This window comes from Prionailurus bengalensis, chromosome B2 (assembly GCF_016509475.1).
Source record: "Prionailurus bengalensis isolate Pbe53 chromosome B2, Fcat_Pben_1.1_paternal_pri, whole genome shotgun sequence".
Lineage (NCBI taxonomy): Eukaryota > Metazoa > Chordata > Mammalia > Carnivora > Felidae > Prionailurus > Prionailurus bengalensis.
This window is the reverse complement of record NC_057349.1, coordinates 107,691,015-107,716,125: the sequence shown is the minus strand read 5'-3', so window position 1 is coordinate 107,716,125 and position 25,111 is coordinate 107,691,015.

Below are 25,111 nucleotides of genomic sequence, written 5' to 3'. Positions count from 1 at the left end.
TTTTATGCTCTCATTAAATTTTCTTTGGTAAGAGTTTTTGTAATTACTCTTTTTTAAAAATTTTTTATGCTTTTATTTTATTTTGAGAGAGAGAGAGAGTGCAAGTGGGGAAGGGGCAGAGAGAGAGGGAGACACAATCTGATGCAGGCTTTAGGCTCCGAGCTGTTGGCACAGAGCCCGACGCAGGGCTTGAACTCACGGACTTTAAGATCATGACCTCAGCTGAAGCCGGACGGCCAACTGACTGAGCCACCCAGGTGCCCCTGTAATTATTCTCTGACACAACTTTTTCGACATCTATTAATTTAATTAGACATTAAACATTTAGATGTAATTTGGGGACGAATTCATCTGTGGTGTAGATCTGATAAAGCCTGCAGAAGTCTAGCTCCCATTGAACACCCAGGAGAATTATTTTTCTCTGTTTTATAATCCATGTTTAAGAAATGGATTTGTGTGTTCTCACTGATGGTTTCCAATTCTTGCAAACTTGTGTATTGGGCTTTATTAATTTTAGGCATGATATTAGCTAGCTAGGTGTGAGATATTACCATCTCACTTGGGAAAAGAAAAAATTCTTTACTTCTCCACAGCTACAGCCACATTTGTTATTAAACCCTCCATATAACTCTTATGGCTATTCTAACTTTTAGGCTACAAGAGCATAAGCAGAGCTGATGGTCTACAGCATCCCCTCTCTCCTGTAGAACCCATTAAGCTCTAATCATCTTGTGAAAACATTTGTCAAGACAAAAGTACAATGCACTACTGGCCACGTGAGCAGTCATTCCGGTACAAATGAAAGATTGTTGACTGTCTTTGGCCTTTAATTCTGCAGAACAAAAGCAGTTACAGGTTAAGCTGTATATCCCCAAGCTGGTAAATCTTCTTTTTACCACCACCATGAGACTTGGGGTCTGTAGAAAACTTCCTATATGACCAAATCATAATCCAAATTTCTTTTAAACTTATACTTTAATAAAATAAAACCTATTTAGGATGATCTGAAGCACATTCTTCACTACAGAGAGAAAAATATCCCTCCTATATGCTAATGACATAGTTTTATTGTCATGAACTAATAGCAGCAATAGACAATTAATTGGTTCAGCTGTCTAATGATTGTTAGAAAGGATGGGTTATGACCAATAATTCTGAAGGTAAAAATCACTATTTTTGGCAGCTACTCCCTGGTTCAATTAGTTTATATTCAATAATTCCATGAAACAAATAATTCATGTGGTTACTTAGGACCTTGGCAGTTTCACTGGGAATCTCTCTTGCTCGGTTTTGCCAAACCAAATGTTTCTTGAGCAAACTACTAAGAGCTCTCTCTGATTGTGACAGGCTATTTGCAGCTCCTCCTTTGATAATATTCCAGGATATATTATACCCACCGCATTCTATAGTGTAGAGCTTTGGGGAATTGATCATTCATTTGTTTTTGTTAATGGTTCAGATAGAATGGTGTATATAGAGGAACTTTCTATAGAAAATTGTACGTTCCACCCATATATCTTCTTCTGAGCCATTTCAGTGGAATATTGAAATGACCATTCATCGAGGCGTGAGTTTTAGTTAGATCACAACAGGAGCATCAAAAATGAAACTGGCTGACAATGGAGGAAAATGGGGTCAAGAAAGATTTCTAGAGAGTATGACCCTTGATATGATCCTGAAGGACAAGTAGGCTGGGGCTTGATGGAGGAAGGGGAGGAATGGCATTCCAGGTAGAGGGAGTAGTGTGTGGAAACAGCTCTGCAGCGTGGGGCAGCATAATGTACTCAAGAACTTGCATGTTGCTGAGCAGGAATGAGGGCCAGAGGTGGGGAGGGTAGCATGAAATGAGGCTAATGTATGGTCAGGAGACAAACCATGAAGGACATTCTGTGTTAAACTGTTTTTACAGTTTGATCCTTATTCTGAAGTATATGGGAATGAATTCAAGGATTTTAAAAGCAGGCACATGACTTGATACGATTTGCCTTGTAGAAAGGTTACTCTGGCAACAGCGTGGAGAATTAGGGCAGGTAAGACCAGAGGCAGAGAGGGTAATTCTGAAGGTATTAAAGGAATTCCAACAAGAAAGCTAGTGACGATAAGACCAGAGAGCAAGAGAGGGATGTACAACAGTATTTGGGAAGTAGGATTAACAGCATAAATTGAAAATAAAAACGTAGAAAGAGTGGAATTAAGACCAGTATTCAGGTTTCTGGCTTGGGAGGTTATGCGAATAGTTGTGCCAGTCTCTGACATGGGGAATACTGGAGTAAACTGAGAATCTTACACCAAGATAATAGTCTGGCTACTGGTATGTTGAATTTGAAGTGCAGAAATGACATCCAGGTAAAGCTGTCTTATAAGCAACTGGGTTACATGAATATGGAGTTTGGGAGAGAGGTCTGGGCTGTGGGTATAGGTTTGGGAATCATCAACATCTAGGTGACAGATAAAGGCCAGTGGGTTGAAGGAAGTCACCCAGGGTAAATGAATAGTGATAAGGCAGGTCAGAGACAAAGATCATTGTCTATTAGAAAATCATCAATAACCTTAATGACAGCACTTGCTTTAGAGCCCTGGGGAACAAGAGGCCCAGAGCAGTGAGTTCAAAGTGAATGGTAGGTATAGAGGTTGTCAAACCTTTGGACTTTGGTACAAACAGCCAGTACAGAAGTTTGAGGACAAACATGTTCCTTATCAGGGATTTCAGTCATCATTAAGAAAACTAGGAATCTAGAATGAAGTCAATAAAATAACTGTTGCGATCATAGGCTGGATTAAGGAAGTGTTATGCCTAGAATAGAAAAGTTCTCACATGTAGTTTATTATACTCATTTCTGGGCACTGTGCCATAAATTCTAGCTTAATGGGGCTTTAAGTTCAAGGATTTGCTCCTCTTTTTCATCACTGTTGCAAAGGATGAAGACAAGATGTGAGGAATTAAGCCAAAGGAAAAACCAAAGAATTAGACTAATTAATTGTTATAACAAGTATTGGGCTCTTTAGAAAAATAGGAGAAAGTGGTGAGGCCTCCTCACTCTCACTTACTCTAAATTAAAAACAGCCATGTTTTACAGGGCATGGGTGACCTGACCTACTCACCCAGAAAGCAGGGAAATTAGAAATTAAAGCAATATCAAGGAATTTTTAGCTGCCTCTACAAGACAGGGTTGGTTTCTGCTTCAGTGTGCTCACTGCCTGGAAGCAAGAAGGGGAAAGTCAGGTCTTCTGTGATCTGTGAGTCTGAGACTGGCAGTGAAAGAGACAGAACCTGTTTATCACCTATGAGGTAAAGGAATCCTGGCCATTTTGAGAACCTTGTCCCAAAAGTTATGGTTCTCAACAATCAGATGAGCTGTGACTCTTCCTCTCAGTGGAATAGGAGGAAAAGTGGGTAGAGAAACAACAAAAGTGTTCCTACTTACCTTCTCCCCACCCACCCTTCCCCTGCATGGAGAGAGAAGTAAAATTCATCTCCTCTATGAAACACATGGATAGAAATGGGAAGTTCCTCCCTCAACAGAGGACCATACATTCTGAGGAGACCATGTGGAAAATGCAGTATCTAGAGCTATGCCAGCTGAGATTTTTGGAACAAGAGAAATATACCTGAAATGTGTCGGAATGGACATCATCTGAAGGAAATAATAGCACTTTTTTGCACAGCCAAAGATGGAGCAGAGGGCCAACATATGGCAACTGAAGATGGAGTGACCAACTGTCTCTGTTTGCCCAGGACAGAGGGGTCCTCCAGGATGCAGAATTTTCAGTTAAAACCAAGACATTTGTGGGCAAACAATAACAGTTGGTCACTTGGGATGACAGATTCAATGAAAGGAAGATACCTTTTAACAGAACTGTCCAATGGGAGGCAATGAGTTTGTTGTCTGGACATGTTCAAGCTCAGCTCAGCACGAGGCTGACACTCAAAGGGAGGTGGGTGTTGATGACTTTCAAAGAAAAGCCCATCTATGGAGTCTGGAACTTCATACACATAGAAGGCATATGTGAAATGAGATAAATTCTGTGAGCCGCCAAGGAAAAGAGTTTCTTTAATTCCAAACATGTCTTATAGTCTCAGTATTCATAGCTTTTTCTCATGGTTGACTGCTCACAACATAAAGCCAGTATGGAGAACAGTGCTGGTGCCCTTGCTCAGGGCCAGCCTTAGGGCTTCAGTTACAGGAGAATAACCAGGATCAGCTGACAGGAGTCACTCTGAAGGAGGGAGAGTGTTTCAGTGTCCCCACCTTTTAAAAATTTTATTGGAATATAAACATTAACAAATTATTGGTTTGGTTTTGGCATGTATATAATAACCTTTCTCTAAGAAATTCATGGTTTTTTTTCATGTGTTTCATATATATAGGGATAGAGATAGAGATAGAGATGTATGTATGTATGTATGTGTGTATCCGTCACACACACATTTTGCTTCTGTTAGAAATTGCAAATGCATTGAGGGTAAGATGCTGTCTGAAAATGACTCAATTTTATTTACCATAGCAGACTATGTGTTGAATTAAACAGTGGTTGGGCTGGGGAAAGGGAAGTTAGTTCATAGAAGCCTCTCTCTCAGTTCCTTCTTTCTCAAAGGCGTGTATTGAGGGCCTGCTTTATTTTTTGAGAGGTAGCGTAAGAAACACCAAAAAGGATATTGTCAGTGTGATCACAAACTTAGGAGATTATTTAAATGCATTTGTAACAGCTAAGTAAGTCCCTAGTTCATGACTAACAGTGCCTGTACACCTTTAAACCTGTGGACCAAGGGCAGCAATGAGTTGCAGCTGCAGACAGAGCCTCCATTTGGCTTGCAGGAGACTGGACTGGTCTACAGTCATCATAAGAGCTTATGGTTGGAATGACTATCTGTTCCCATTTTCTCAGGACAGCCCTGATTTGTTCCTGTTATTCCAGAATAATTATCAATAGTATTCCAGTTAGGGTGGTAAATTAAATTATTACCTTGGATATGGATCCTTTATTGGGTATGATCAAAGTAGGAGCTGAAGTTGAATAGCCAATGACACTTAATTGGCCTCGTGGTCCTTAGGTTTCTAAAATGCATCTATGCTGAGTCCAGGTATCAGGGAGATGATTATACCTGTGTGTATATGACAATATTTTTATCATCATTAAATTATGATTCAAAGGAATTTATGACCACTTGAAGAAAACTTTTAAAATTAGAATTCAAAATGTTTCTCAGTAATACCCTTTTGGGTGTTGTTTTGCTTTCATGTTTGTTTAACAATAGGAGAATGGAGAATAACATTGTGTGCCTGGAAGGTGGTGACTTTTTAAATTTCGTATTCTTTTTTGCACTGTAGGACTGGGCAAACTCACCCTACAAAAACCTCTAGGTTAGACATTGCTTCTAGTTTTCACTATCAATGTGCTCTACCAGGTGATCACAATAGCTTAGTAGCTGGATGAAAAAAACTCAAGTCTGCAACTAACTTTGACCCAGACACTTAGGATTTCAGAAGACTAGAGACAAGATCTGGAACTTAGCCAGCTGGCCCCAAACAGGGAAGTTTTCCAGATTTATAGAGCAAGTATAGGGCTGTGACACTCCCAAACTGGCTCAGAGATGCCCACCAATCACCACCAACACAGCCACCTGTGTTGTGAAGTTATTTTGGGAAGAATAAGTTTCTAAAACTGGGGATCCTATTGAAAAAGAAAAGAAGAGACTAGAAATGTGTGGCCAGAATGGTACAGATGGGTGGGAAGAAAAAGAGGAGGAGAAAGATGGGAAACACATGCCCAAAATAAAGCTGGTCCTACATGGATTCAGACCTGTCCAAGAAGGAAGGAACCCACCAGGAACTCTTTTGAGGGACTAGATGGTTACACCAATATTAGAGAGAGTTAGGCAGACAAACTTCATCCAGTTAATAATAGCTTAGTTGTTGGAGGGCAGAGAAGATTCTAAATACAGCATTGTGTCGATCACTCAACAAATACTCATTGAGCATCTGTGATGTGCCAGGCACTGTTCTAGGTGAGGACATGAGATGCACAGTCAACAAGTGAACAAATAAATGAACACTATAAATTCAGATAATAAATGCTATGAAGACAATAAAGCAGAGTGATGTCATGGCACCATTATGGGGGAAGGGAGGAACTATTTCAGCTTGAGTCATCAGAGCAGATCTCTCTAAAAAGATGCAATTTGAATGAAAAAAAAAAAAGCCATCCTGTGAGTGAGTAAACTAAAGAATGGATAGCATTCATTGGGTTTGACAGCATGGAACTCATTGGTGACCTTAGAAAAAGTTTCAGAGAAGTGGTGTAAGTGCCAGGTGGGAGCAGGCTGATAAGGTGAGGATACAGTGAATGTGAGATAGGGAAGCAGAGATAAAGATTGCAGACAGCAGTCCACTTCAGATCTAAGTTTCCAGGAATTGGAAGGGTGTGTGCAGCTGTAGGAGGGTTTCATCCTGGAACATTGCTGAGAGGGCTTTCGACATGCAGAAAAGAGCAGGAGGAGTAGGAAATCGGATCTGGCTGGCCTCTAACAATAAAGGTGACATTTCCTTTGTATTAATAGGGAGGGGGAAGAAAAGGACTAATGCAGGGGTGGTTTTATGGGTCTGACAATAGGAAGTTGAAGGAGTTTCCATCTTGTTATCTCTGTTTTCTTAATGAAGTAAGAAATAAGGTCATCAGTGAGAGTGAGAGGAGGTGTGCAAGAAGTGAAGGGGGGGAAAGTGTATAATACTTACCTCGACGGTGGTTCAGTTTACTAGGGAAACACTACACCATCGTGCAGTGCACTTAGATATGATGATGAATTCATTTAATGTCAAAATCAGGCAGCCTAGTTATTTATTTTTCTCTAGTCATACGCAATTGCTCAGATGTAGGAACAAAGAAGGAAAATAATCGTGCTCAACAAGTGCCTAAGTTCTGCCAAGTGAGTGCGAGAGGCAGAGAGGTAAATAAGGAGTTGAGCGTCTCCCCAAGGACATGGTTATGATTTGAGCCATGAAAACTAAACTGGGCAAAAGAAGAAGTGAAGGATCGTTGATGGATAATAGAAGTGTGGTAGCATTTATGGGGTAGGTGTCTCAGTGAAGATTCACTGTGTGTGGGGTGGTGGCGAGATAGTGAAATACACTAGTAGTGATTTCAGAAGAAGTGAGTTGCAGGATGTGTTGTGGCAGTGGGTGGCTGAGGTAATGTGAAGAATTAGATGCTAGAGATCTTGTTTGTAGTCTTCTGAAATCCTGACTATTTGAGTCAAAGTTATCTTCAGACTTGAGTTCTTGCATCTAGCCACTAAGCTATTGTGGTGACTTGGTGAAGCATACTGATGGTGAAAACTAGGAATGTCCCTGTGACACTGGGGTACTTTGGGGCAGAATGACAGAGCAAAGTGTCATCAGTGCAGATTTCCACATTCACTCTCACTGATGACCTCATTTCCTACTTTGTTAAGAAAATAGAGATAACAAGATGGAAACTCCTTCAACTTCCCATTGTCAGACCCATAAAACCACCTCTGCATTTAGCCCCTTTTTTTCCCTCTTAATAAAAAGGAAATGCCTCTCTTCTTGGTAAAGACAGATTCTAAATGTGTTCTGGATCTGATTCCCTGCTACGAGCTGCAGCAGAGGAGACAAAGGAAATAGGAGCAAGGGTGGAGTGAGCCAGCCCTTGCACTATGAAAAAGCCTAGGACAACTGAAGCAGAACTGGCTTTAAAGGCTGTGTCCCAAGGATATAACTATCAAATGAGGAATGGTCAGTAGAATGTCACCTTGCCATGCATAATGATCACTGATGTGTGTTCCAGAGTCAGACTGCCAGGGTCTGAATTCCAGTTCCCTCACTTTCTCACAGAGTTCCCTCGGGCAACAAAATAACAGAAAGCACTTGCAAGGTATTTACTGAGCACCTTACAAATAGAGATACCTCACAGCAACCCAATGAGTTAGGCATTCTCGTATCATAAAATGAGAACAAGTTCCTTGGCCTCTATAAACCTCATGATGGTTTGATAATGATAGATTCTACCTAAATGGTATTATTGTGAGTTTTCAGTGAAATGACCTAGGCAAATGATTAGCACACTCCCTGGCTCAGTGGAAATGTTCAGTAAATGTTAACCGAGAGGGTTAGATAGGAGGAAAAAGGTTAGCCTCAAAAGAGTAGGGTTTTAATGAGAAGGAGGTCTACGAGCAACATTCAGAAGCAAAAAGGACACTGGCCCAACTTCTGGCCTTGAAGAACACAGAGCATGAGGCAAACAAACAAAACACAACATCAAAGTTGGAAATTCTCTGTAAGTGATGTACAGAATTGTTGAATCAATATGTTGCACACCTAAAACTAATATATCATCATATGTTAATTGTACTCCAATTTAGAAAACACAATACAATCCGGTCCAATACAATAAAAGTCCTGGCTCAGAGTGCCCAGCTGGGAGTCAGGCAAGGAAAGGAACTGGAAAAAAAGAGAGAAAAAACTACAAATATTGAAGAGTTTGCTATTCATAAAAGAGGAGTTTTAAAGCAGGGAGCAAGGGTGGGGGTAACAAGATGGGTTGAGCTGAGCTGGGAAGAGAAAAACACAGAGGAGGGTGGTGGAGCTAAGAATTCGGTGGGGACTCATCATACGCACACACTTATCTCAGGCTGCCTAGATCTTAATCCTTGAGGAAGTTGTGATTCCACTTAAGGGTCATAAGACCAATACCCATGAAAGTGACACCTGTTCAGAGAGGAAAAGCAACTAGGAAAAACAGGAAACAGGTGGCCTGTTTCCAAAGAAGAGTGTATACATTAATCTGATCAAACAAAATTTAGCCTTGAATCCAACAAACATTTTTTTGAGCATGTACTGTATGCCAGAACCTGAGCTAGGTACATTCATGTATATTATCTCTCTTAATCCTTATACCACCACAAATCAAACAGTATGTGTGTGAAGACTGTAAAGGTTTAATATTGAAACATTGCAGATTAGTCAGCAGATAAACTGGCACACTTCAGAAACCTCCACCTGTTTACCACCAAGGATATAATGATTACCATGAAGGAGACAAGACCTATGTATTTCCCCTTTGTTCCTTCCTTTTGTTTACCTCAGTGGTTCTCAAAGAATTGCTGTATAGAACTATATCCTCAAAACCAAATGCACTATCCTGTGTGGGTAATTTAAAGGATTTTCAAGAGTAATCCTGATTTTGCCTTAAACACTACCTATATAACCCATATAACCCAACCCCCAAGTAGGATGTAGGTCCTCTGTACAAGAGTTTAGTGATACTTGGAGAGACTTGCATTTTGAGTGATAACCCATATAACAAGGATGACAGGCAAGATGGATTTTTTTTCTACCCCCATCTCCCATGGTCTAAGAGTTGGTTGCCTTAAAAGCCTCATTAAACACTGGACACAGGCAGTGGTAATTGGCAACTTTCTAACAGAATATTACATCAAAATAAAGAAAGGATGTCTCCTCAAACTGGCTTAAAGAAGACAAACTTTGGAAGGTAGAAGAGTGAAGGTGGGGCTACTCAGTAACTGATGAGTATGTGTGTATATAGGTCAGGACTTCCAGAAATTCTTGGGGAAATGGAATTTATTTTTTTAAGTTTTTATTTAAATTCTAGTTACTTAACATGTGGTGGAATATTGGTTTCAGGAATAGAATTTAGTGATTCATCACTTGCATATAACACCTAGTGCTACCCTGGGAAAGGGAATATATAAGAGACTAGAGTCCTACATAAGCAGGTAGGATATGGTTATTGATGGAAATTCTCAAAGGCAAGAGAAATGTTTGGGTGGTGGATTTCAGAAGGATTTGTGGGTTTTGTGGTAGTTGCTTATCTTTTCGTTAGTTGTTTACTTTTGACTTTTTAGATCAAAGAATCATTAGGCCTATCAGTTTATTAAAGTATTTTTCAGATTTACTTTGAATTATAAGAATTTTTTAACCATTCCACAGAGATGCAATAATGTCCAAAGAATAAACACATGAGTGCATACAACTGCAACACCTAACAACATGTTTTTATCCCCTAAAAATGATAGGGTATCAAAATTACTGGCTGATTTACTCATGATTCCAGGTAACACAGGCAAACATCAAACCCATTGTCTCAAGTTAAGTAGACCAAACATTTGAGTGACTTATTTTGTTTCCTTTTTAACCATTACATTTGTCAAGGTAGAGACATTACAATGGCAGTGGAAACTTGTCTGTGGTTGATAAACTTAAGGAATTTCAGAAAACTGAAAGTAAAAAGGGAGAATTTTCTTCCTTTGGATTTTGAAACTATATAGTTAAAAGATTGTCTTGCTTGCTTTTACGTACTTCACAACACTGAACATGCTTTAATAAGCAAGAATGGTTTCAAGAGTAATTGTCAGAGGATTTTGCATTTTGTCTTTTAACAATGCTTATATACTCGTATATTTATTGGACGTTATAAGATCTAAAATATGTGTGGCTAGTAGACACCACCTGAATTTTTAAGGCACATTCTGGTTCCAAAATTCTATACTTAGGAAATTCTATTGTCAAAACCTTTCAGAAGGAAAACTGGAAATCATCATCACAGTAGATTCTATCTCCTAGATAATAAAATTGAGTGGCTCTCTCAAATCTCAATATAAACTAGACCAGGATCTGAGTTCTTTATTTGGCTCTAACAAAACAGCTGATTTTCTTTCTATCTTCATTCATTCTTTTTCCATTTATTGAGCACCAACTCTATCACTTACTGTGTTTCCAGCCACTGAGATATCAGAGATATAGGTCCCTGACCTCTAGGAGTTTGAAGAGGAAAATAATTTCAATATAAATGAAAAAGTGCTATGAGCTAAGCACAGGACTTAATATGAGCTCACAAGACAGACAACTAAACTGCTGGAAAATTTCTCTGAGGAATCGATGATCAGGCTGGGTTTTGAAGGATACATGGGTGTAAAAGGGACAGGAAAGATGTACCAAACAGCAGTAAAAGGATTCACAAAGATACAAAGGTGGGAAGACACTTGGCCATTCCACAAACAGGAGACTTACCATGATATGAGTGAAGCATGCAAGAAATAAATGGCAGAGTGTGTTAAGAGGTGGATTTGGAGAGTCAGTTAGGATCCAAATAAAGGAATTTCTTTACTGTACTAATCAGTCAGGATTTTTTTTCTAAAGGCATTAAAGAACTATTAAAAGTGTTAAAGTGAGAATGACAAGATCTGATTCATATGTTAGAAAAATGGTTATTTTTTAAGATAAAGAATGGATTTTATGACATCAGGACTGGATTTAGAAAGATTAGTAGGGTGACTGTCTCTACCTAAGGATGAAAATGGTCAAAATTCAACCAGTGAGAAAAATTCAACCAGTGAGCAAAATTCAACCAGTGAGCAGAGAGGGGGGTGAATTCAGAAGATATTAAAAGCATAAGTTTAACAAGGCTCTTCCACTAACTGGCCATGACTTGAAAGGAGAAGGGAAAACATAGAGGGTCCCAGTTTATCTTGGGTAACTAGATATCTGCTGGTCCAGTAAACAAGAAAACACACAGAAGGGAACCAGATTCAGTGAGGAGACTCCACTTTTGACCACATTATGTTCGAGGTGCCTGTGACATGATCAAGGACAAAAATCCAGAAGAGAAATCTAAGATGTGATGTGTCTGAGATTCATCAGCATGTAGGACACAGCTAAAGCCAGCAAAGTAGAGAAGGCTTTTCATAGAACATGTGTAGATTCAGAAGCAAAGAGGTCTGTGCATAGACTATGAGGAAATACCAGTGTTTAGGGGAAAGATAAACAAAGAAAGGTGCCAAAAAGATATCCTGAAAACCATGAAAGCTTATTATAATGGAAAACAAGGTGAAAACGTTTCATAGACAAAATGGACAATAATGCTAAACATTGAAGAGTGATGCAGTAAGAAAAAGATAGAAATGTCTCAAATTTAGCAGTGAGGACCCTGATGACTTGTAAATAAAATTTTTAGTTAAATAATGGGAGTGGAATCTGCAATGGATTTAGGTACAAAAAAAAAAAAAAAGAATTGGAAACCAGTGTTATCTTCTTGGGAAATTTTCAGTTATAAATGAATTAGAAAAATAAGCTAGTAGATAGAGGGCGCTGTAGAGGTAATGGGGGACCTGAAGGGGGGTGAATTTTTCCCTTTGTTTTTATGTGATACAGACTTTAGTGTCTTTATAGACTGAGGAGGGGATCTTTAGAAGACAAAACACAGGAGAGAAGAGAGAATCAGCAGTGCAAAGAGGAATAGGACCAACAGAACAAATGGAGAATAAATTTGTGGCAAAATTTTTAAAATCAATTCCTCTAAAGTGGAGGGAATAAATTATATCCTGGTCTAGACAGAGCTATGTTAGTAGAAGGGGGTGAAGAAAGAAATGGGAAGTTGAGGAAGTTGCCTTCAGATAGATGCTCTGTGATTCAGGAGGTAAGAAAATCACCTGCTAGGAGCAATGGGGAAGCCATGGAATCTGGTCCAGGTAAGAATGTTAAAGGTCTGAAATAGCTGAACATATTATGGATGTGCTTGTTTGCTTGTTGTAAATAGCTTGCTGGGAAAACAACAAAAACAACAATTTGACAAATAAAAACATTTGTCAAAATGAGTTAAAAAAATATTCTTGTGAATATTTTCACTCCCTAACTCTTATTTCTGAATTCCATTTGGGTCCTTATTCCCTGCCAGTAAGTGGCACCACCACTGTAAGAATATTCTACACATTCAGCAATATGCTTTCTATTAGGCAAATTGCAACGCTATTGGAACAAATATTTTTTAAAAATCTTGTCCTAATATATTTACCTTGTGTTTACATTTACTGTAAATTCCATTCTTTTCCAAGACAGTGGAATTCTTTTGTAACGGTAGTGGTGGGAGACAGGTCTAAGTCTATGGTAATAGGAAAACTGTAAATTCATTTTTTTCAGGAAGGGAATACAGTGTAATCACAGTATACCTAAATCCTTAACACAGAGCTACATTATAATACACTTCTACTTGTAATTTTTTTCTTATCCTGTCATTTTGTTTTAATTCCACTTTCATTGCATTTTGATTATCTGAAAGGGAAGAATACAATAAATGACACAGTGATTTAGACACAGCACTAGTTTAGCTTGAATTGCAGTTCAGTGATATATAACTGAGGTAATTGAAATATGCTACATGAGTGAGATTTCAAGGAAAGAAAACAACAACAACCTGTATTTCATATGTGGTTAATAGTTGAATTCCTACAGACTCACATTCTTAAGCCAAAAGTAATGATCTAAATCTGAGCAAAAACTTTGGTGGAAGTCTCCCAATAATTCATTGGGAATGTAAATGCAATGAACTGTAAATTAGTATCACCTACAAAGATTGAGCTGGACATTTCTCTAAGTAATAAATTGATTCAATACATTTTTTAAAATCTGTTTCATTCCTATAAAAGACAAATGGCTACTGAAAATGACAAAAGATCACTCAATCGGAGTAATACTGATACAAAGTGATATGTGTGTGCCAAGTAAGCTTGCTGTTAGATAGATTGAATTCGGTGATACCCTTCCGAAGCACTTCTGTAACTGGACTATATTAACTTGAATTCAAACCATTTTCATTTTACAACAGTCAAGGATTAGTCATTGGCAAAAAAATTTTAAACATCTAACCCCATGCCTCTTTCTAGTGTTGACAAGAATTGCACTACATTGGTGAACAGAAAGCCCTACACAAACAATCCCCTAATTATAATTCAATGTCTGGTGATAGAATAGAATTTGTAATTTAACATGGGCAATCTGTTGATTAACTTTACCTAATAAATACTAATGCATAGTTTAAGCAAAATGGTTAATTTCAACTAAAATTCCTCTTTTTAAAAATGTTTATTTATTTAGAGAGAGAGAGAGGGTGTGGGAGCAGGGAAGAGAGAGAGAGAGAGAGAGAGAGAATCCTAACCAGGCTGTGCATTCATCACAGAGCTCACGAGATCATGACCTGAGCTGAAACCAAGAGTGAGATGCTCAATGCTCAACTGACTAGCCACCCGGGCTCCCCACCTTTTTAATTCCCTAGCTTTTATTATTTATAAATGTCAAGATACTTTTTTAAATGTCAGAACAATTACTTGAAATTTTTGAAAGCAGAAATGAAAGGAGAATGGGGAGTTTTGTTGTGTGTTTTCTCTTCTCAACCTTTAAACTTAAGAAAATTAAATAGTTGTGCTTTTGGCACAAATGACCTATCCTTTAGGTTTATAAAGTTGTCATAAAGGTACACCATTTAAATATTCAGCGTGATAGCAATGCCTTGAAACATTGGGCAAACATCCAGAAAATAGGTGTCCAAGCTAACCCATGTAGTATTAAAACATATAATAGACAAAATAGATGTACATAAGGGAAGGGAAACAAAAATAATATAAAAACAGGGAGGGGGACAAAACATAAGAGACTCTTAAATATGGAGAACAAACTGAGGGTTACTAGAAGGGTTGTGGGAGGGGTATGGGCTAAATGGATAAGGGGCATTAAGGAATCTACTCCTGAAATCATTGCTGCACTATATGCTAACTAATTTGGGTGTGAATTAAAAAAAATTTTTTTTAAATAATAAATAAAAATTTTAAAAATTAAAAAAAACATATAACAGAAGGAAAGCTAACTGGCTCAGAGAAAGACAATAACTGCTAAGTTTGGGATTAAAATTAAGTTTAAGGCCAGGGTTAACTTTATTGCCTGCTCTAACTAATTGAGCTAATCAGCCATTCTATAGTTTTTACTTTAAGATTTTAAAATTTAATTGTGATTAAAAAAACATTAAAATTTTACCATTTTGACCATTTTTAAGTGTACAGTTCAGCAGTGTTAAGTGTGTTCACATTATTGGGCAACAGATCTCTAGGACTTTTTCTTTTTGCAAACTGAAACTCTACCCATTGAATACCTCTTTCATGCACCTCTCCCTCATCCCAGCTACTGGCAACCACAACTCCACTCCGTTTCTATGAGTTTGACTAGATATCTCATGTAGATGGGAATCATACATTATCTGTCTTTTTGTCACTGGCTTATTTCACTTAGCATACTGTCCTTCATGTTCAACCATTATATAACATGAGACCTGACTTCTGTCTTTTTTAAGACTTACTCGTACTAGATTTAATGCATGTACCATGTTCTCTTTATCTTTCATCCCTTGGTGGACGTTTGGGTTGCTTCTACCTCTTGGCTATTGTAAATAATACTACAATGATCCTGCGTACACAAATCTCTCTCCCAGATCATGCTAGTGTTTACCTTTTTTTAACCAAATAACTGTAGACTACATAAAATCTGTAGTCTATAATAGAACTTTGTATTTATTCTTTAATAATCAGACAGATCTTTTATAGAGAAAGGGCCCAAACAGAATTGTGAATAACCACATACATAAACCATCTTCACCGTTTAACTGGGCAATAACATTAAAAACAAAAAGTACATCTCAGAGATCTGTGAAGTTTTGTTTGTTTATATCTTTTAGGCTCTTGTCCAGTTGTTTGACTCACTTTAGCAATCAAGATAATTAGTACAGTTCAGTTTGTTTCTCTGGCCCGTGTCCTGATGGAGCAGATGCCTGAATGCCATTCTGGGAGAGGTTTGGACGAGGCTTGCATTAAGGATAAGGGTGGTTATGAGCAGCAGGATGGAGAGGCTGCCCACCACCCTGCTTTGGAGGCAAATGAATCAGGAGGGAAACAGAAACGTGAGGTTCCCAAAAACTCATTCATAACATTTATCTTTGGGGTCCAATTTACAGGGCTATGACTTATTTTCTCATTACTCATTTAAAAACTTACTTATCAATGGGGTGCCTGGGTGGCTCAGTTGGTTAAGTGACCAACTCAGTCTCAGCTCAGGTCATGATCTCATGGTTCATGAGTATAAGGCCCACATCAGGCTTTGTGCTTATGGTGCGAAGCCTGCTTGGGATTCTCTCTCTCCCTCTCTGTCTGCCCCTCCTATACTCTCTCTCTCAAAATAAATAAATAAACTTTAAAAAATGTTTTTAACTTATCAAAAGACAGTAGGAAGTTCAGGGTTAAAATAATTTATTCTTAAAAAGAATGAACTCCATCCTAAAAGATTTTAATTTTAGGGGCACCTGAGTGGCTCAGTTGGTTGAGCGTCCAACTTCAGCTCAGGTCATGATCTCACGGCCAGTGAGTTCGAGCCCCAGGCTCAGAGCCTGGAGCCTGTTTCAGATTCTGTGTCTCCCTCTCTCTCTGACCCTCCCCCGTTCATACTCTGTCTCTCTCTCTGTCTCAAAAATAAATAAACGTTAAAAAAAAATTTTTTTTAAGATTTTAATTTTAAATAACCTCATACAATGAGAGAAAATCAGTAATGGTAAAATGTCTAAATTAATCATCTTGGTAATTAACTTCCAAAAATTCTTATTCATATGTTTGAATCAAAGATGAATGCTATATATTACAATCGCTCTAAATATTAAGTAAAATGGATTCACCAAAATTAAATTTCAAAAGGCATCAGAAAATTTGTCCAAAAATACATAGGTTTTTTTTTCCTCTAAATTTTCTGCCATGAAATCCTCTTATTTTCCTGTGAAGGAAAAAATGTAATAAATATTACTTTTAAAATACACAGGGAATCAGGCCAAACAGTCCATTGATCAGCAAGTGTCTAAGAATATGGATCAGGAAAATGCTTCATATTCATAGTTTGAGCTTGATATGGTCAGAACGAGTGGAATTTCAAGGCTTGACCTCAAAAAGCACTGCAGTCAGGTGAGCCAGGGGCTTTCAGGTGTCAGGTAGACTTTTCATCAGTGGAGTGCTGGCTGAAATTGTGTTCTGTGCAGTCATGAAAAGCTGTTTCTTTCTAATGGCTCTATGGTGAATTAGCCTCGATTAAATATTTAATGCTACAATCTTAGCACAACTAACACTAATTATCTTCATGTTCCCAGTCCCAACAAGATCCTCAAGAAGACAACAGTCCTGTCACCCTCGATCCAGGGCCTTTCCTTCCACAACCAGATTACCATGTGTTGGTAAAACTGTCTGGGAAGCTGAAGCAGTTTCCTGTCTTGAGGTTTGGAATATAAACTAAATATATATGCCTACAGGACTGTCAGCTAGCACTTCTCAAAAACCTATAAGTCATGGATGAGGATTCCATCTTTTCTGATTTGCCAGGGTGTTGACGGGATTGGAGGAAATGTTTGAAATTATGAGGGCAATATTACTCCTCTTAGTGGGTCTAATTAGTTAACAGATAGGGGGTGCATTGCCTCGACTTAATGAGAGATGAATAAAAATAAACATAAATAAATAATGCCAGAATGAACAAAGAAAGTGAGAATTCTTAAATCCACAATTTAGGCATATTTCCAAATAATTAACTTGGAAATAAGACAAAACTGCCTAATATATTTTACATAAAACATTTTTAATTATGAATGCATTTTCCGCACCCTACCCCCATTGAAATAAAAGCCAAGAATTCTGTTTTAAATCTTTCAACAAGCAAAGCTGCCCAAGAACCTGATGTCTTGACTCTCTCTCCCAGTGGTTCCTTGGCTTTGCAAACTTTGTGAAAGAATTAATTGGATGTTTTTAAAAATGCTGATTCAGAGGTCTTAGCCCTACTGGGTCTCATACAGTAGGAATCTGATTTATAATACATATACCAGGTGATTCTGAGGCAAATGGTCTAGGGAGGAGGTTCAGCTACAGAATTTGTGGAGCCCAGGGCAAAATGAAAATGTAAGCTCCTTGTTCACAAATAATTAGAAATTTCAAGATGGCAACAGCAGAGTGTTAGACCAAGAGCAAGGCCTTTCTAAGTATGGGCCCTGTGTAACTACATGGGCTGCATGCCCATGAAGCTGGCCCTGCTCAGGAGTTTATAAACACTACTCCAGATAACATTTAAACCAGAACTCGATGTCTCCAGAGTACTTTGAGACTGAAACAGAAACTACCCCCACTACACCTAAACCAGGTCTTCACCAGAAGAGACAGCCCAAAATGGTTTCTCTTTCTCAGAAATCTTTGAGGGATGATAACTTAGGACCATCTAGAATGAAAGGATACCTTTTAAAACCCAGTTTTGGGGGAAATTTAGGTAAGATTCAACTGTTATATCCCAATTTGGGGGCAAATCTGTTTATTTTCATTGTTTTCTTTAATAACTCTTCTATAATCCTGTCTCATCAATGAGACCATTTTGCAGTATAAACAGAGATGAAGGACTGAAAAATACAACATGGCATGAAGCTTTTCTCCAGCTGTTCACAGCACTGGCCATGAGCCTCAGCATGGTTTTAATGGGCCACATGTGGAAACATGGAGAAAGAAAAAGACTATGGACAAGGATGCCCGTGTTTCCTCAAATACTGTCTGTCCAGAGGCATTTCCTCCCCACCCAAAACTCAGGCACAGGAGAACAGCCCCTCCCTTTATGGTAAAGGGGAGTCCATGTGAATCACTGGACACAGTTCACAGTAGAACACCACAGAATAGTCTGAGCTAAAATGGTAGTGCCTGGCAACTAAATCAAGGAGGCCTCAGACCTTCTTTCTGAGCTCAGGAAGCTAAAGAGAATGTGTACACTTAGGTTACATAGCTCAGCACAAAACAAGCATGAGGGAAACCCAAGCCCAGCAAAGGGCTTGCAACACAGAGCCCAAAAGCTCAGAGCAGAAAGCAACAGCAAGTTGTTTAAACAGCAGACAGTTTATTTGAGGCAAGGTAGCAAGTCATCATACTAAACCAATCAGGAAGGAAAATGGCCCACAGGAAAACTGAAATTCTCTGTCAACGGTGAAAAGCATGTGAGGACCAAAGGAAAACAAAGAGACCCTGTCTAGTATTCAGAACTGGCCTTTAGTCCTAGGATGAGGAAGGGGAAGGGAAGAATGGAGATAGATATTAGATAGATAGATAGATAGATGGATAGATGATAGAAAATCCACATTATCTTGAGAAGGGAATAGTAATTAAATAAGGCCTTCTTTGTTATACCTACTACAATGAGTTCTCAAATAATTTCTTTGTTTTCTAATACCCTGAGTTTAAAAGACAGAGAGCCTTAAGCATTGTATATGAACATATTAAACCAAAATGAACCCCACAGACTATATCATGCTCTCAGCTCCTAATTGGGGAATTAAATTTTCCAGGTCACAAATTAATCCCTGCTACACTCTTAATTAACTCAAACCAGGTGTGGTCCTGACTGAACATTTCCAGATTATTTTGTTCTCTAAATTGTGTCAAAATAAAACATCCCAATTTGGTTTTATCAAAGCAAGCTTTTAGATATTGACATCAAGTAGTGCCTGGATGAAGTAGCCTATATGTGGTACAAGTTAATGAGACAAAAAGAGAGGGAGTGGCAGACAGAAGAAAGGAGAGAATAAAGCATTGGAGTTACATTGGAATGTGGACAGAAAAAAGAATTTGCAATAGAAAAAAATCTCATGTTTTTCTACTTGCTCATAGGCTTCAAAAACTCTACCTTACTACTTCATTAGAAGGAAGCGTTTCGTTAGAACGAGGCATTTGGGGGTTTTCACAAGATCACAATCAAGTCATGTAATTTTTCTGAATTGCCGTCTCACCAATAAAATGGGAATAACCTTTTGGAATTGTTGGATTAAATTAAGTAATATGTGCATTAAGTTATTTCAAGTAGCAAGGGAAAAGCGTGCATATTCTGGTAGCTTCACTCTCATCAGCTATAGTGCTAGGCCTCCTGGAGAGGGAGGCAGCTGACTCTCAAAAGTGAGTTCCCCTGCTCCTTCCTCCAGCATCTCTAGTCACTCTACTAGCATCTCTCTCTGTCTCTGCCTCCACAGCATTTTTCCCTCTGATCTGTGACTTTCTGTCTTTTCCTAATAGCCTCTACTATCTCATGACTTCTGCTTTTTCTTTTCTGGGTACACATGTGTTCTAAACTACTTCTACCTATCCTGGTAACCTACATTCAAACTCTCTCCAGAGAGAGATATTGTATGGGTTACTCAGACACGATCCAGAAAGAATATTCTTGCTGAACAGAGTTCTCTTGCCAGGCTCACTCAAGGTCACTGACATGCTATGGATGGTGCCTTCAGATCAGTCCTTTGTCCAATCAGCTGTTGAGCAAATCATGAGAAATCACCTGTAATAGCATTCCTCAGAATGCTAATCATTGGGCAGGCACTCAGAGCCTTCAGTCCTGTCCTTTGAATGGGTAAGCTCTTAGCTCAGTAAGGAGCAGAGTGTCGATTCTTAGCTGTGCCAAAAGTATAAAGTGAAGGGTCAGTGATGGAATCAGCCACTCTGTTGTCACCATTTTCAAATAGCACATACCAGATCTTGATAAATATCAATCTTGATAAATAGCAGGAGGCAAAAACAATGGTGTGGGTGGGCTTCAGGGGACAGGAGAATGTGAACAATAGAAAGTGATGAAGAAGGAGAAAAGAGAAACTATGTGTGTGCAAGGATACGGAAGTCAAAGAATAAAAACACCAGCAGAAAATGTGAGCAAAGAAATGAAGAGATAGACCCAGGGAAAAGTGGGGAGGAGGAGAGCAATCCTAAGGAAGGGGATGTGAAATAGGAATGCTTGATTCCAACATCCCAGAACACGGCTCACTGTGTAAGGTCAGCCTCCTAGACATTATGATCTCTCCATTTTCATCTTTACTCCCAGACAACCTCGGAGTCAAATGAAGGTAAAGACAGAAGGCAAGAGTCTGAGTCGGCTTCTCACTTCCTGCAGCTTAAAATGCTATTGCTCTTCATAGCTGAATCTATTTCTCTGATGTTAGAAACATCTCATCGGTCATACATTAATTAGAAGAAAACATAATAATTACTTCCCTTTTTGCTGTGCTCAGGAATCGAGGACATAATAAAGACATAGCTGACAGTGCAAAGAGAGATCGAAGACAAAAGGCTCCTTCTGTCTTCTACCTTTCTGTCCTTCTTACACTCATACTCTCACCTCAGTGCCCTTAAATTTAGGGATTATCAGAGGTGCATCTTCAGCCCACCCCCTTTAAGGATAGTTTCTATACCGTGTCCCATTCAGAAGATTCACCTATCTGCCCTCCAAACATAGATGAAAAGTAATTAAAACCTTTACTGCAGTCTTTCAAAGATGGCGAATAGTCATGACATTTATAATAGAGGGCAAAACTTAAATTACCCCTCACTCCATCCTTCTCCAATGCTTCAGATAGCACGAAGAGCCTTTTTCTTCCTACTCTCCTACTTCCCCTACTCCCAAACTCCCCAAAATATTTCCCCTCAAAACCAGTCCTTGTTGACTTCTTCTTTCTCCCTCCTTTCCCAGATCTAGTCTTTTTTTTTTTTTTTATCCTGAAGAAATTTTCGGCTCTATCCATTTTAAATCAAGAAAATCTAGGTCACTTCTATCTGCGACCTAAGACAATTACCTGTTGTCCCAATTCTACAAGAAAGCCCCGGGATGACCTAGCCAAGGCCACGTGGCAGAAAGGAAGGGGGAGAATTTGAGGATATTCAGACATCTGTTATATTCTCCATCGTAGTTACCATATTTTTTCATTTCTAATCCCTGACCTTACAACTATAGATGGCTTAGAGCATGAAAACGGTTCTTGTTCTGTCCCTTTAAGTGATACAGGCTCAGAGAACAAAGGTCACCACTAGCAAGTCAGCTCAAAAGAAGAAACTTCTTTAAAACCTGGCTTGGGAAACAGGAGATTTTTTTTCCACCCCAGCTTCAAATTTATGCACCCCAACAAAAATTATGGCTCAGGTTTTGTGTTTTGTTTATGTGTTTGAGAAATCTTCTTGTGCAAGTAGTTTATTTGAGAAACTGTCTTCTTTCTAGTGCATTTGTCCTGTCTACCAGGAAAAAGTAGCAGGCCTGGTCTCTTTGGTTGTCTTATGTAAGAACAAATAAGTCAGGAAAATGTAACTGCTCAAGTCTTTAACAAGCTTACCAAACAACCAGCTGGCCCAACTAAAAATTTTACCCAGATTTCAGGGAAGACAAACTAGATAAAGCAAAGCAAATAGGTTTATCAAATGTGTTGTAAAAGATAAAAAAAAAATTTCATGTTATTGTTTTTAATTTTTTTGTTTATTTATTTATTTTGGGAGAGAGAAAGAGAGAGAGAGTGAGCAGGGCAGGGGCAGTGAGAGAGGGAGAGACAGAATCTGAAGCAGGCTCCAGGCTCTGAGCTGTCAGCGCAGAGCCCAAGGTGGGGCTCGAACCAATGAACCGTGAGATCAGGACCTGAAGTCAGACATTGAACTGACTGAGCCACCCAGACACCCCTTCATGTTATTTTTTATTTGAAAATTTGAATCACTTAAATTCACTAAAACCATCAACTCATCATCTTTATTTTTTTCCCTATAAAATAGGAAATTTGCAAATTGTTCCTCTATCCTGTGGACCAAGTTTACTATAGATGAGAAACAAATCCATTATTAGAAGAGTAATAAGAATGTAGAGTAAAATTAACATATTTCAGCTATCTAGTGAAAAATCTACATAGTTTTCCACATCCATTCTTCTCTTTAGACAGGACAAGAAGTAAGCTCGTTACAGGCACGTGTGTAGGGACATCTCTCCTTCCAGTTCATTTTCAGAAACTCACAAGATTTGCAGATTCCCACGACACAGGACAGCAGGCACCATTCCATTCTCATCACGTCCTGTGTACTACTTCTGAGTATCGAAGAGACTGCATTTCTTCTCGGCTTCCTGGGCTCCCAGATCGTATTTCCCTGTCACAGAGGCACCATTGGCAGAAAACAAGACTGGTAGGGATTCCCAGAAACGTAGGCATTAAAATCACATGTAAGCCAAGGTCTTCCTGCTGGTGCAGGTGCCAACAGCTGTCCCGGTGCTCACCTGCCTTGTCCATATGCTGAGCTGGCCTCTGACCTGGGCACACACCCAGTCAGATCTGCCTGCTAGGCTGTGGGATTTAAAGGATGATGTTGCTGTCATGCTTGCAACAGAGAAAGTGATTTTTTTCTAGCTTATAATAACAAATCAGGATGTCCTGAAAGTCTTTTCAATAGCTTGTTTTGCCTTTTAAAAAAAAGGGGAAATTATAGTTTATTTTTAAAGTTTATCATATAAATACAACATACTCTAAGTTCAAATATACCAAATAAATAAATAAATAAATAAATAAAGTCAGAGAAAGACATCCTTAGTCTTTCTAGATTATCAAAAATTATAAAGCATGAGGAAATGTTTGTGATCAAAATTAGGTTAATTGGGGCGCCTGGGTGGCGCAGTCGGTTAGGCGTCCGACTTCAGCCAGGTCACGATCTTGCAGTCCGTGAGTTCGAGCCCCGCGTCAGGCTCTGGGCTGATGGCTCAGAGCCTGGAACCTGTTTCCGATTCTGTGTCTCCCTCTCTCTCTGCCCCTCCCCCGTTCATGCTCTGTCTCTCTCTGTCCCAAAAATAAATAAATGTTGAAAAAAAAATTAAAAAAAAAATTAGGTTAATTGACTAAAACAAGAAATAAAGTCACTGATCCTGTCCTTGCTGGTTTCCTGCACTTCACATTCAAATCAACAGAAATCAGACTGAAGTCACCCTCCAAATACAATTGGTAATATTTTGGTATAAGTCTTTCTAGCCTTCTCTGTTTTTAAAATCAAAGTGGCAAAGGGGCGCCTGGGTGGCTCAGTCAGTTGAGGGACCCACTCTTGGTTTCTTGGTTTCGGCTAGGGTCATGATCTCGCAGCTTCGTGGGTTCCAGCCCTGCATCCCCTGCTTGGAATTCTCTCTCACGCCCTCTCTCTCTGCCCCTCCCCCACTGGTGCTGTCTCTGTCTCTCCCAAGATAAATAAATAAACTTAAAAAAATTTTGTTAAATAAAGTAAAATAAAATCAAAGTGGCAACATGCCATGCTAACAATCTTGCACTCTTACCATTTGTTAGAAGTCCCTCCACCTTTCTCCTCAACTATGATATTCCTCATTCCTTGCTGTTCTTTATAGTTTTGCCCCATGGTAATGTATCACTAAACATAATATTGCTCAATTTTGCCTCGATTTTGAACTCTATTTAATGAAATCATATTTCCTGTATTCTTTTGTGGCTTCTGTTTTCCCACAACCTTTGTTTTTGAGATTCATCCATGTTGGTATATGTTATACTAATTCATTGTCACTGTTGTGACAATCTATGTTATCCATTCTACTTTTGATGGGATTGAAGTGGTCTTCTGTTTTGGGCCACTATGAATAATGCTGCTATGAATATTCTTGTACATGTCCTCTTCTCTCACATATTCTTTTTTACCCCTTTTTCCTCCCCCCCCCCTTTTTTACAGCCTTTAAAAATGTAAAAACCATCAGACAGACTATGCAAAACTTACCTCAGGCTAGGTTTAGCCCAGGTACCATAGTTTACCAGCCTCAGCTCTACTGGACATGGATAACCAGGTTTTCTATATCCCCTTGAGTCAACCTGATAGGTGTCATTTTCCTGGAAATGTGTTCATTTAAAAAGATTTTTCAATATATTTGAATAAAATTGTTCATAACATCCTCTTATTTTAATTCCTGCACACTGAAGTTATGTCCCCCTTTCCATCTCTAATATCGTTTATTTGCCTTTTGCCCATTTTTTTTCTGATCTTGGTGCCATAAGTTTATCAACTGTATTGATCTAACAAAGATCCAATTTTTGTCTTTGTTGGTCCTTTCTAAGTAATGTTTGTTTGGTACTTCACTAATTTCTACTATTACTTTCATTATGCATTTCCTTCTTTCTTGGGTTTACTCAGCGCTCTCTCTTTTTTTTTAATGTTTATTTATTTATTTGGAGAGAGAGAGAGTGCACACAAGTTGGGGAGGGGCAGAGAGAGAGGGAGAGAGAGAATCCCAAGCAAGTTCCAAGTTGTCAGCACAGAACCAGACATGGAGCTTGGTCTCATGAACGGTGAGATAATGACCTGAGCCAATATCAAGAGTTAGACGCTTAACTGACTAAGCCACCCAGGTGCCCCAGCTCTCTCTTTTCTAACTTCATCTTGATATAAATGCATAACTCCATAACTTCCAGTCTTTCTAAAGAAGTC